The sequence below is a fragment of the Polyodon spathula genome, chromosome 2 (assembly GCF_017654505.1).
Source record: "Polyodon spathula isolate WHYD16114869_AA chromosome 2, ASM1765450v1, whole genome shotgun sequence".
Lineage (NCBI taxonomy): Eukaryota > Metazoa > Chordata > Actinopteri > Acipenseriformes > Polyodontidae > Polyodon > Polyodon spathula.
Window position 1 is genome coordinate 77,643,650 of NC_054535.1, and position 12,032 is coordinate 77,655,681.

A 12,032-nucleotide genomic window follows, 5' to 3' on the forward strand; every position below is an offset into this window, starting at 1 on the left:
CACAGCAGACTGGGGTATGAATGAAAGGGAACCCACAGCAGACTGGGGTATGAATGAAAGGGAACCCACAGCAGACTGGGGTATGAATGAAAGGGAATCCACAGCAGACTGGGGTATGAATGAAAGGGAACCCACAGCAGACTGGGGTATGAATGAAAGGGAACCCACAGCAGACTGGGGTATGAATGAAAGCGCTGATTTCTTAAACAAACAGAATAAAAGGTTTGAACTCAAAAACAATTTGTAAAATAAAATTGCACAGCAGCCAAAACAGACAAACAAAACAAATAGACACTAACAAACAAGGCACGAACACTAAACACACAACAAGGGCCAGCACGATAGCAATTGTTATTTTCTTTATTCAACTCTTGCCTCACACCTCACACCTCACACCTCACACCTCACACCTCACACCTCACACCTCATGTCTAACGTCTCTCGTTCCTTCGCCCTCAACACCCAACCCTGGGTAAGTGCTTCTTGCCTCTACATATACAGTTGTGCCAAGATTCAATTACTAAGTAATTATTCACTTGAATCCCAGCACATTCAGCAACTAGTTTATGCAATCCCTGTGCTCACATACTATTACATACTTTATCTGCATGTGAAGTGATTGTGCAACCCCTGTGCCTAAATACAACTATATGTTTTAAATCACTCGTGCTACACATATCCCACATTATACCCTGTACACCTATATATATATATATATATATATATATATATATATATATATATATATATATATACACACACACACACACACACACACACACACACCAACATTTAACACGCCACATACAATATATATTGTGTTTTATACAGTCGTTCTGTTTAAATATTCATAGTTGAGCGGAAGCGAATTATTACGGATGTCGATCTTTGCGAAACGTTGTACTCAGAAAAGAGAAACAGGTCTGTCCAGAAAAGATGTTCTTCAAGTTCAAACTGATCACACAAGGCGAAACTTAAACAATGTAGTAAACAGAAAAAGTAGTGCTAGTCTGAAATGTAATGACTATTCAATCATTCCAAATTAGCGGAAAAACAAATGAACAATGAATTAGATAGCATCACTGTGAAGAAATCTCTCAGTAAAGTAAACCTGCTACACCATCCAATGAACTTCTAAACAAGGAAGAGAATCAGTCTTCCTTACAGTAGAATATGTGTTGTTTATTTCAGATGCCTTGCATTGGTTTACTTTGCATGATACATTTTTGATGATAGCCAAAATCGGTTATAGGAACGAATACAAACATGATTACTCTGCATGCATGTTGGTTCAAACATCCGAATATTTGCCCTTAGATGAACAAATTCATAACTAATGTTAGTTGAAACATTGAATCCAGCATCATCTGAACTGCTCCAGTGTTGCTAGGCTTTTGAAACTGTGAAATAAAGCCCACAACTGTTTTCCAAACCACAGGGGGTGGATTCACATTAGAGATAAATTAAGAAGGGAAATCATATTTAATATCTGGCACAGCCAGAGAAAACAGCAGCTAAGCAGGCTGAGTTCCGAAGAAGAAACAAAAGTGATGCTGGGGATGGACAATGCTATAAGGGGATGTCTTCACCCTCAGTGAGTGCAGTTGTTTTAGTTTAATTTGTAATAAGCATTATTTCCGACATGGGTGTAATTTTGAAACTGATTTGTAATGCAAGGTGAGTCAAGGTAATCCCTAGTGAAATGTATTAATGCATCCCTAGTGAAATGTAGTAATGCATCATCGATTTTCATATACAGTTTACAAGATCCTCCGTAGATTCATTTGTAAAACAGGGTATTTTAGATTACATTGAATAATGTATTTTTTTTATTTAGTTAATGTTATAAAATTGTTACAGATCTCATGGCAGTTAACAAAGTGTTAAGTTACTTAACATGCCAAAATATTTGAAAAACAGTCATTACACACCTCTTGCACTTGACATCAAACCCCCTGTTAGGGAAAAGCATTCCATTCATGGCAGAAGAACTGTATCTATTGAACCAAGCTGTGAAGCCAACCAACACAAAGTGTGTGCTTCCCATTATTCTGTCCGTGACATTCCACTGGTGACATTCCATTGGTCCGGCACAACAATACTTCAGTGACATCACTCACTGTCTCTCACAGACAGGCTTATAGTCGTTGTCGTGTCGTGTCCCCCCCCCCCCCCCCCCCCCCCCCCCAGATCCCAAAGTCATAAGGTCACATTGATAGTAATATGACTTTCTGAAAGCTGTTGGAGCTTCAAGCTCATTTTGCATGCAACACTTTGCTTCATTATATTTAGATGGTATTTACAGAAGTAAAGTTATATCTGAAGGGGCACACATACCCATGGTAATGGGCAGTAGCTTAGCCTGCCATGCTATCCTTATCTCCCCAATGCTCCATTGGTTTGGTCTTAATCCTCTGCAAATACATGCATCACCAAGCCACATACAATCACACATACCATATCATTCAGGATTTTATTCAAGGCAGTTCTGCCCGGATGTAGTTCATCCACCAAGGCGGATACAAGTGGTTTAAATGGATTGTGCCCATAAGGTCTGACTACTGTATCAAGGCTGATACTGTAGGTGTACAGAGTGCTCCACAGCAGTCTTAGGTCACATTTTCACAGTATGTACAAGCTTTTTGCATAAGTTATATTTTGCTACTTCTCAACAGATAAGTTATAATTGCTCAGCACTTGAAGTATTTTTTTCACCAGCATCTGCAACTCAATCTAGCAATGATAAATTGGGTTCAGAAGAAATAGTCTAGGCTATGGGCCAAGAATCTTGATGTTTCCACCCCAGTGATAAAACACCAGCATCATCAATAGAATACACTGTTATGAAATTCATAATTGCCAAATTGTTGCAGTAAAATTTGTTAACACATTGCACAATCATACCTCTTCTCACAGCCAATAAGCTCTCTATATACTGTAACTTTAATTTTAAAAAACCATTGAAGACTTAAAGCAAAGGCTTAATACATTTGTTCCAAAAGCATTTAAATTTTGTTTGCTCAAAAAATCCTTTATTGTATCTTGGGAAGCAAATAATGGCCTCTGAATTGGTCTTTGAAAGGAAACGTTTGTTTTAGATCACGTTAAAAGTTAAGAACGGTAGTACATTAACTAAAACATTATTGTGCTGATTTACATTGCCTTCACTGTCATGGACTCTGAGCCTCCAGTCTATGATGCAGGGACTGTATAACCCCCAGCTAGTCACATCATAGGAGGTAATTGTTTCTATTTGTTGGCTAATTGATTAAACCCAGAGAGGCGGGAATGTTTTAAATCACTGTGGAAAGCTACATTTAGAATCATGTACACATTCCCAATGTGTTCTGCTTCCCCTGTTATGCTTTTTGAGGCTTACATACTGTTATTATGATAAGTTCTTTAGAAATAGTGTTATCTCTGATGAGACTGCACAGCAGTATACCATGTTAAAAGCAGAGCAAAGTGTAGTGAAGGAGAGTAAAAGGATACAGTTGTGCTAATAGTATATGCAGCATGACAAAGCACAGATCAGTATGGTAAAATGAAGTCTGCATTTATCCATAACAAGAACTATAAAGCTAGTATACGATGTCTGAGGTACTGCCATTATACACTAACTGGCCTAGAAATTGTGATTTTGTGCAAATTCTTCGATTACAGGAACACCAAGGAGAAACATGCGGGCAACTATTACCATGCCTCTTGTGACATCACTGCGTTCCTTCTGCTATCCTATGATCACTGCACACAACTGTAAACACAGCCTTTACATGCATTCCTTCTGCTATCCCATGATCACGGCACACAACTGTAAACACAGCCTTTACATGCGTTCCTTCCTCTATCCCATGATCACTGCACACAACTGTAAACACAGCCTTTACCAGTCCAGTGACCTCTATTCTAGATGAAACCAGAAAAGCTTCAGTTCACCTAAAACAAGCTAAACAAAAAAGCCAGCACTATGCATTGAGATGGAACTCCACAAACAAGTTTATACTTACAACATTTATATATACAGCTATGGCCAAAGGTTTTGCAGCACCCTCTAGAATTAGCACATGTTGCTTCATAAAGACAAATGAAACCTGCTCAATAATGTTATGTTAACATATTGAACTACATACCGCTTTGTAGTTCTCCATAGTTTATTTTTGTTAATGGGGAAAGTACATTAATCAAAATGGAAAGGCACCAGGAATAATAAAATGAGTCACAAACAAATGTGTGTTGCACTTTCTATACAAGCCATTTGTACTGTTAATCTCCAACTGATGTTTCCAGGAAAAAACTGTGGTTTGAGTAATACAACCTGTATTGTATTTTAGGGGTTTGGGAGAGAATAAAACAACCAATAGTAATGGAGATTTTTTTTTTTATTTCCAGTACAGCTAGAAAATCTATTTTGTTTGTCAGTGTAAAGGTAATTCTAGTAAGGGCCCTCATTTGTAAGTTTAATTTGTGTGTGGCATCAGTGCCCTGTATATTCCATTGCTGGATTTCCTATATGCAGGTTTTGAACAAGACATGCTTCAAATCCTTAATAATCTTTGTATCCTTCTTGGATCTCTTGCCTTAGCAATGTATCTGTGTCTCTTCCACGTCTTTTCTTTCCCCATTAAAAACATAGGGACCTTTCACACAAAAGATGTCTCATGTAAGAAGGTGTTTCATGCGTCCCTTATTTTGCTTTATATATTCATTTTTATATAGAGCCTTTCAGAGTGGACCACCATCGCAAAGCGCTTTTTAGAGGTAGGCTGTGAACAGTGTATTATATGCAGAGTCACTTACAATAGGACATTGATTTAACATCTCTTCCGCAGAATGAAACACAAGGATTACATAGTGAGCCATTCAGTGGCAGAGGTGGTATTTGAACCTGTGACCTTTTCTTTACAAGCCCTGGACTTTAACCACTGGTCCACACTGCTTAGTGTCTTTAGGAATGATGTATTGCACATTCATTGTGTGTTCCTTGTTTTGTTTGCAATATTCAAGCTTAACCCTTGTATTGTACAATAAGATTGTTGTCAAAGCTCATTGAACTGTAAGTGAACATTCATAACTGCATTATACAGTAACACAAAGGAAGTTGTGTTGCTTTGTTTACCAAGCAGAAGATTACATCATTCCTAAAGACAAGAGAACAGCAGAGGCATGCTCCTGTCTTGTACAGTACATAGAGTATTTATTCCCTCTAGTTCTCTTTCTGTGTGGCAGATAGGCACTGAACAGTTAATTGAATTGAGTTGGCCCTGGGCTGTCGGTATGGATGAATAGTTTCTAAGGAAACAAACCCAGGAAAGAAATCATTTCAAATTGCTTGCTGTTCGGCTGACTGAGTGGAAACTTCATTAAAGGGAAATCACATTATTTCTTCTGCTGCAGAAGATGATTTATGATTTATGTTTTAGTGTACTGGCAATAAGAAATTATCATTAGCATTTTGTTTGAACTCAAAAGGCATAATGTACTGTGATTCTTCTTAACCAGCCTATGTTCAGAATTTAGGTACAACTGTAATGTTTTGGGTCATATTGACCCGATGCAATTTCAAACTAATTTAAACAGTCTTAAATTGATTACATGTTTTTATTTGCAAAGGTTTTACTCTTTTATGCTCTTTTAGTCCAGGAGCCGTAATAAAACTTCTTTGACTGCCAACGTGGGAGCTCTTATTTGGGAATGTCTTTACCAGTGAGATGCTGTTGCAATACTGAGAAAATTAGGCCAGACAGGTGCAGCCATTTCCAGAAATAATAATACAAATATCATAACAATAATAATAAAATAACAAATTCAAGAAGTTTGTTTTACTTCTGCACACAAATCTACATAGATAAAAGCCACGGGTCAAAATGACCCAAAACGTGTTATTTGTATACATCACCTGTTCTTTTAAAAACTAAACCTCTCAAAGATTCTGTTTTTTGTGTATAAGTTAATGACCCCCAACTTAGGAAAAGTCATAAAATATTATACAAAAAATGAAAGGAAAAATAGTATTTAATTGGAAACTAGAGTCGGGTCAAATAGACCCAAAACATAATAGGAGGGTTACAAAAGCAGTAATAAAAAATTATTCAGTGGTCTGGATGGTTTATTATATTTAACAGAATGTGATGTGTATAACTTAAATACTGCATTTTGAGTATTTCTTAGTTTAGCACATTTAAACCCCACAAAAAATATTAGGAAAGGGGGGATCCATGGATCCATTGTTTAAGTACACAAAAAGATGATCTATAACATTCAGGGACCATACATCATACAAAATACAAGAGGATCAATAGCTGAGAAAGTATCAAGTGCTAAAATAATTCTGTATTTACACAGAGGGAAAAGACACTTGCTTTACTGTGTGCAAGTTCTTTATTTCTGAATTATAGAACTCACAGTAACTATAGACTTCTATTCAAGGCTTATAGAGAGGAGTTTTGCTTTTCATACACTGTCACTTCAGATTTTGTTTTTCAACATGTACAATGATTTTTCTTTTGTTGGATTCCTCTTGGAAAAAAAAAAAGTTGAATCACAGGACTTCAGAGAACAACTGTGGGGAGCAAGGAAGTGATTTATATCATCACTACTAGTCCTTTTAAACAGGGGATCTCTTTGTTAACACATATCTTACTTCATAACATACAAATATATAATGGATAGATCTTTTGAAATCTTACTTTTAAGGTTTATTTTGGTGGTAACTTTATATTACTAGCCTACCAGCATGTTAACAAATGTGTTTCGCTGATAGTTAACGTAGACTTTTAAAATGTACTGTTGTCTTTTAAATGAAACCTATTTCACTGATATGATCGAGTTAAGAATCATTAAGTAAGGAGGGGTCTGGAAAACCAGAAAACATTTTTCTAACTACAGTATGTACAATCCCAGAATTAGTACATTGATTACAGTGTTTGTTTTTCTGCTTTGCATTAAAATGTATATAAGACCACTCCCTGAAAATATGTATAACAAAAAGATTATGTGGCAAGAATACATGCTTAAAATAAAAAACAGAGGTTCATATATACTATCACATACAAACATGGGACACTGATAATATATTTAGTAATCAGCAACTCCTATGCACAGGTTCTTTCTGGTTCACTCCACATGTTATGCCAACCACTGGTAGATCGATAAGAAAATTAGAAGATTATCTTCACATAAACTATAAAAGTCTCTCATTGACCAATGTTCACAAGGCCTTTTTTTTTTGGTGCAGTTTGCAGAATGTCAGTTGGTACAAAAATACATTGAGATGCAACACATGCTTACAGTTGTGGGTGCACTAGACTGTTCCTTGTTGCAGTGTTAAAAGTATTTAATCTTTAGTTTCTATTTTTGTATTCAAATCTCCAGTAACATTTGCACTTAATGCACAATGGCAAAATAACAGTTTATTCTTGCAAAGAGAGAAAAATAAATAAAAACAGTTTTGAAAGTAAAAAGTGGCCATATCTCTTCCTGTTGGCCCTGAACAGATTGAGGGCAGAGGCTGAGATGCTGTGCGAGACCCCCGCTTTAAGGAAAACCAGGAAGGTTTTGCTGGAAAACATGTGGAAGAAATGAGTGAGGAAACAGCAAAGAGAAGAAAGACATTGAGAAGTGACTGTGGGGACTCCTCAGCATGCAGAACCAGCGAGGACTGTAGAGCAGCAGCAGCAGGGGCTGTGTGGAGCTTTCTGTTTTCATTTAGCACACACGCATGGGCTGCTGGAGCTCTGTGTGTCACAACTTTGATAGCCTGCTGTCGCCTCGCCATCAAATACTGGAAATGGATCAGAGAGCTTTTTCTTGGTTTTATGGGTTTTACTGTTGATGGGAGGATAAAGAGTGCTCTCAGTATGGTAAGTCATTTGATCTGTTGCACTATTGAGGCTGCATGTGTGGTAGTGTAGATCTAGAATGAGAGAGCTGAGTTTTGTTAGCAGAGACCTGAGGCTGCGTTTGCAAAGCCATTCACAGATCCGTATAGGCAGCACTCTGATAGTACAGTTAATAGTACAGTCATTTAACATGTGGACAGTGTTAATGGCCATAAACAGCTGTTGGTGGACTCAATTAAGACATGTTTTTATTTGCAGGTCATGTAAACGGTTTTTGTAAGGTCAATAAAAAGTTACAAAAATATTTCCAAGAGTTGTAAGTACTGTAGTGCAGTGTTTTTGGAGGTCAACATTTGTATATTTTGTTTAAAGCCTGTTTCATGTATTAAATATTATTTTATATGCGCACAACTTTTCTATAAGAGTTTTTAAACAAACCAACAACACTTTTTAATGTATCCGATATATATATATATATATATATATATATATATATATATATATATATATATATATATATACATTATTTTGCCATTTTGTAGAAAGGTTATAGATAAAAAAAGACTTAAAAAAAAAAACTTAAAAAAAAAAAAACTAAATGATTCCATCAGTTCCGAATGGGTAGAGTTAAAAAATGTGCTTACAAGTTAGAGGGAGGAATTTCAAGCTGTTCATAAACCACACTGCTTTCACACATTCACAGAACCAGCATATCAGTTTGAGTGGTGTGCCACTAATGCTGCTGTTTTTACAACAGTGTTGCATTTATTACATTAAACTAAATATTTAACAGAGCTATTTTATCTATTATACAGTATAATCTGTAGTTTGTTATAATGATAAATATACTATTATTTGATTCACACATCTCCACATATATTTCTTAACTATTAAAACACTCCATTGTGGTAAATGTAGTAATACTAAAATAATATTTTGTCATTAAACTTCTGTATTAGTGCTGGCTTTTCTTTCTTGTATCTTATAAATGACAAAAACTCATGTTGACCATCACTCATTTACCCATTCTAGGTAAAGCGGCAATACATTTTCACATGCTCCTATTTCTTTTTGTAGAAATACATGGGTGGAATTGTAGTTTGAATTCTAAACATGTTCTGGTAGCATTTATGGTAACTGGAACTGTTAAGAGTATAAATGACAAACCTAATTTGGAAACATTAAAAAAGTTGCTAATATAATTTTTTTTTTTTTTTTTAAATGCATTAAACAGCCATCTTTTCCCACAATATTCTTCTTCTTTTTCATATAAAACTTTTTATTAGATATGTTTTATGAACACATAATAAAATAGATTGGGATGCCTAAAAGAAAACTGCTCTATAGCAAATTCAGATACTGGACAGTATGATCATTGAATAAAAAACCAAAGTGAAATGATAAAAGCATGCTTTCTTCAGGGTTATAGGTGTTGATATTGCAAGAATTTTAAATATTGATTTGTTGGTAGGGGAAACATTCCGTAACAGCCCTGTAGTGCCTCTATAAAGAGATCACTGTTTTTCTGCAAAAAAATCGACACTCGTCACCCCCTGGGACACAGCTGCAGGCCGCAGTGCAAACTCCCTCTTTTTCCCTGGCTGTTACTTTGTTTTACTAAGTGTCTGTATAGAAAGAGCTCTCTTCTTTACAGTAGCACCTAAACATGACCTTTTTTTTTCTTAGTGGGGGAAAAAATAAGTTTACTATGAAACCCTGAATTTAGAAAATGAAAGTTGAAATGTGAAGTGGTGATTAGCACGTATTGAACCCACTGTTATTGTAAACTAGTGGCACCTCTGGAATTTTACAATGTACTTATTTGAAAACCTTGGAACAATTCAACGAATGTCTAAGTTTAACAGTCCAGGTTAATTTACTGAAGGTGCGTACACAGGCAGCCTTACTGGGAGGTACCCAGTTTGTACTTGTTGCCTTTCACAGTTGTACGTACATTAGTGCTGTGACTTGAAGGTTCATTCATTAGCTGCCTCTTATGAGCGAGCTCTCAATGGGAACATCATATAGTTAATCCTGTCCTGTAAAGATGCTAGTAATATTAATTACAAGTGTAAACAGATCTGACCCATTCGCAAAGTGGCAAAGGCACTGGCTTTGAAGACCAACGGGTAGAGTGGTAATAGAAGCATACAATATTGAAAAAGTTTCCAAGTTTCTCAGCTTTTCCATTCTCAGGCAGTCGTGGTACATTGAAAGCAATGAAAACGAGACTGTGATTCTCAGTAGTGGGTGGTCTTGTTTATTACTGCCTTCAGAATTGTTTGTTAGACTTACAAGACCATGCTTTTTTTCATTCTGAATTTCAGTCTCAATGTTGCTGTCTGAATAACCAATGTGAGGTAAATGTGAACAGCACATGTGTGCCTCTTTGTTAATAATGGATTACATCATTTTGTTTGGGTTAGGTGACAGACAATAAGCCATAAGAACTGACATGAAAAGTTTAGTATAGTTTGATAATCCACATTTTGTTGTATCATATCATATTATTTTTAGCCTTAAATACATTTGTAAATTCAGTGTTAATGTATACATGGAAGACAATTATTATAAGCATATAAAGGTGTAGGGAGTGTGACTATTTAGAAATTTGATTTGAAATTCCTGTAGGAGAGAGAGCACCACCATAGTTCAAACTTTGTTGCAATTTATTAAGTGTTTAAGAAAAACTTTGGCAAGAGCACTAACAATTTTAAAATAACATACAACTTTCTAAAAAGACGGACAATATTGAAAAATATTAAAACGCTAATAAAACTTAAATCCATGCAGTAGCTTTTCTATTATTTATATTGGATGAATCTAACCTGCCAAATATGAAAATGCATTTATTCAGCACTATATTTCCAGAAAAAGGTTGTGTAATTATTTAATAGAACACTTATGTGGGTAATAAAACCAGGCCCAACTGTTTGAACTTGTTTTGTGTGGCTCTATTAGCCCTCAATAATGCAGCATAGATTCATGGTAATGATTTCCAATAGTCCTATTCTAGGAAAATTATAAACCAAAACATCTGAACTGAGAATAATTCAATGTTTATTGGTTACAAGGTTGCCTCGTGTAAACAGAATAGTTACCAGCTACTAAATCTTATTCTCCATACTTCTCTGGAGGTTGACCTTTTAGTATTACTTTGCAAAACTGTAGTGCTTCCTTGGCTACAGTGTAGGTGCCTTGTACAAAATTGCCACACACAGCAATTGCTGGGGCAATATGAAGAATGTGATTATTTTTTCCAGGGAGAAAGAACCTCTTTGAACTGTAATGAATTGGCATCTCAGCCCATTGAATTGAATGGAAAGGCAAGGGCTGGACGCGCACTGCAAACCATATGGTTCAAAGAAGAACACCTTGCCATTCAGCTAAAAAGCAAACTCTGTAATTAAGAGGGAAGTACGGGTCTTATGCTGATGTTAGTATTATTAACTCATCAGTAGCCGCTCAGAGGAGATTCATTACAGAACACACATGTTTTTGTGTATTATTACAATCATAATGTGAGTTTAGCTGTATTAGCAGGCATTGAATTTGATACAACAGTATTTTATTTAACAGAATATAAATACAAGTTTTCAGGACTGCAGAGTGAGGTTACCTTCTATGTAATATGTACAAAAAAGCTACACAATCTTCAATGGCAATGTACAGTAATAGTTCTTTAGGGGCAATGGTAGCATAAGGGCAGCTACAATCATATAATTCTTTGTTGGAATGGTACTGTGGCAACCGGTTCCTATTTTGGCATAATGCTAATATCAAACTGGTAAGTTAAACCTGGAAATACAACTTAAAGGGCAGGTCTGTCACAAGGAAACCAAAATCTGTTTTCACAACACAAGAACATTTAGAAACAGGAAAAGACTATTAAGCACCACAAAGCTGGCCTCTTTTTGTTTTATTTTCTTCTCTCTTTCCTGCTTTCTTCACATGTCCCTCCATCAACTCCTTCTCAAGAAACACAGTTAGTCTCTTGAACCCAGTAATGTCCTATGCTTGGTATAGGTAATGCACTCCATATGTTATTACCCCTAACTGAAACACTCCTGCATACCTTTTTAACATGCTCTGTTTTATATTTTGATTAGGGAGACCGTTACAGTCTTCTATTAGTTTTGTGTTTCGGTATATGTTTATTATACTAGAGAGGAAATGGAGGATGCATACTTATGC

At 35.9% G+C, this 12,032-nt stretch overlaps 1 protein-coding gene across 1 annotated transcript in view; it reads left to right on the plus strand.

The window, feature by feature from the left end:
* The first annotated feature begins 7,722 nt into the window (after positions 1 to 7,722).
* LOC121301016 (PH and SEC7 domain-containing protein 2-like) overlaps positions 7,723 to 12,032 on the plus strand; it is a 117,584-nt gene continuing 113,274 nt past the window's right edge. Inside the window, exon 1 of the mRNA XM_041230093.1 lies at positions 7,723 to 7,859. The gene's annotated coding sequence lies outside the window, so the exon portion shown is untranslated. The remainder of the gene's footprint in view (positions 7,860 to 12,032) is intronic.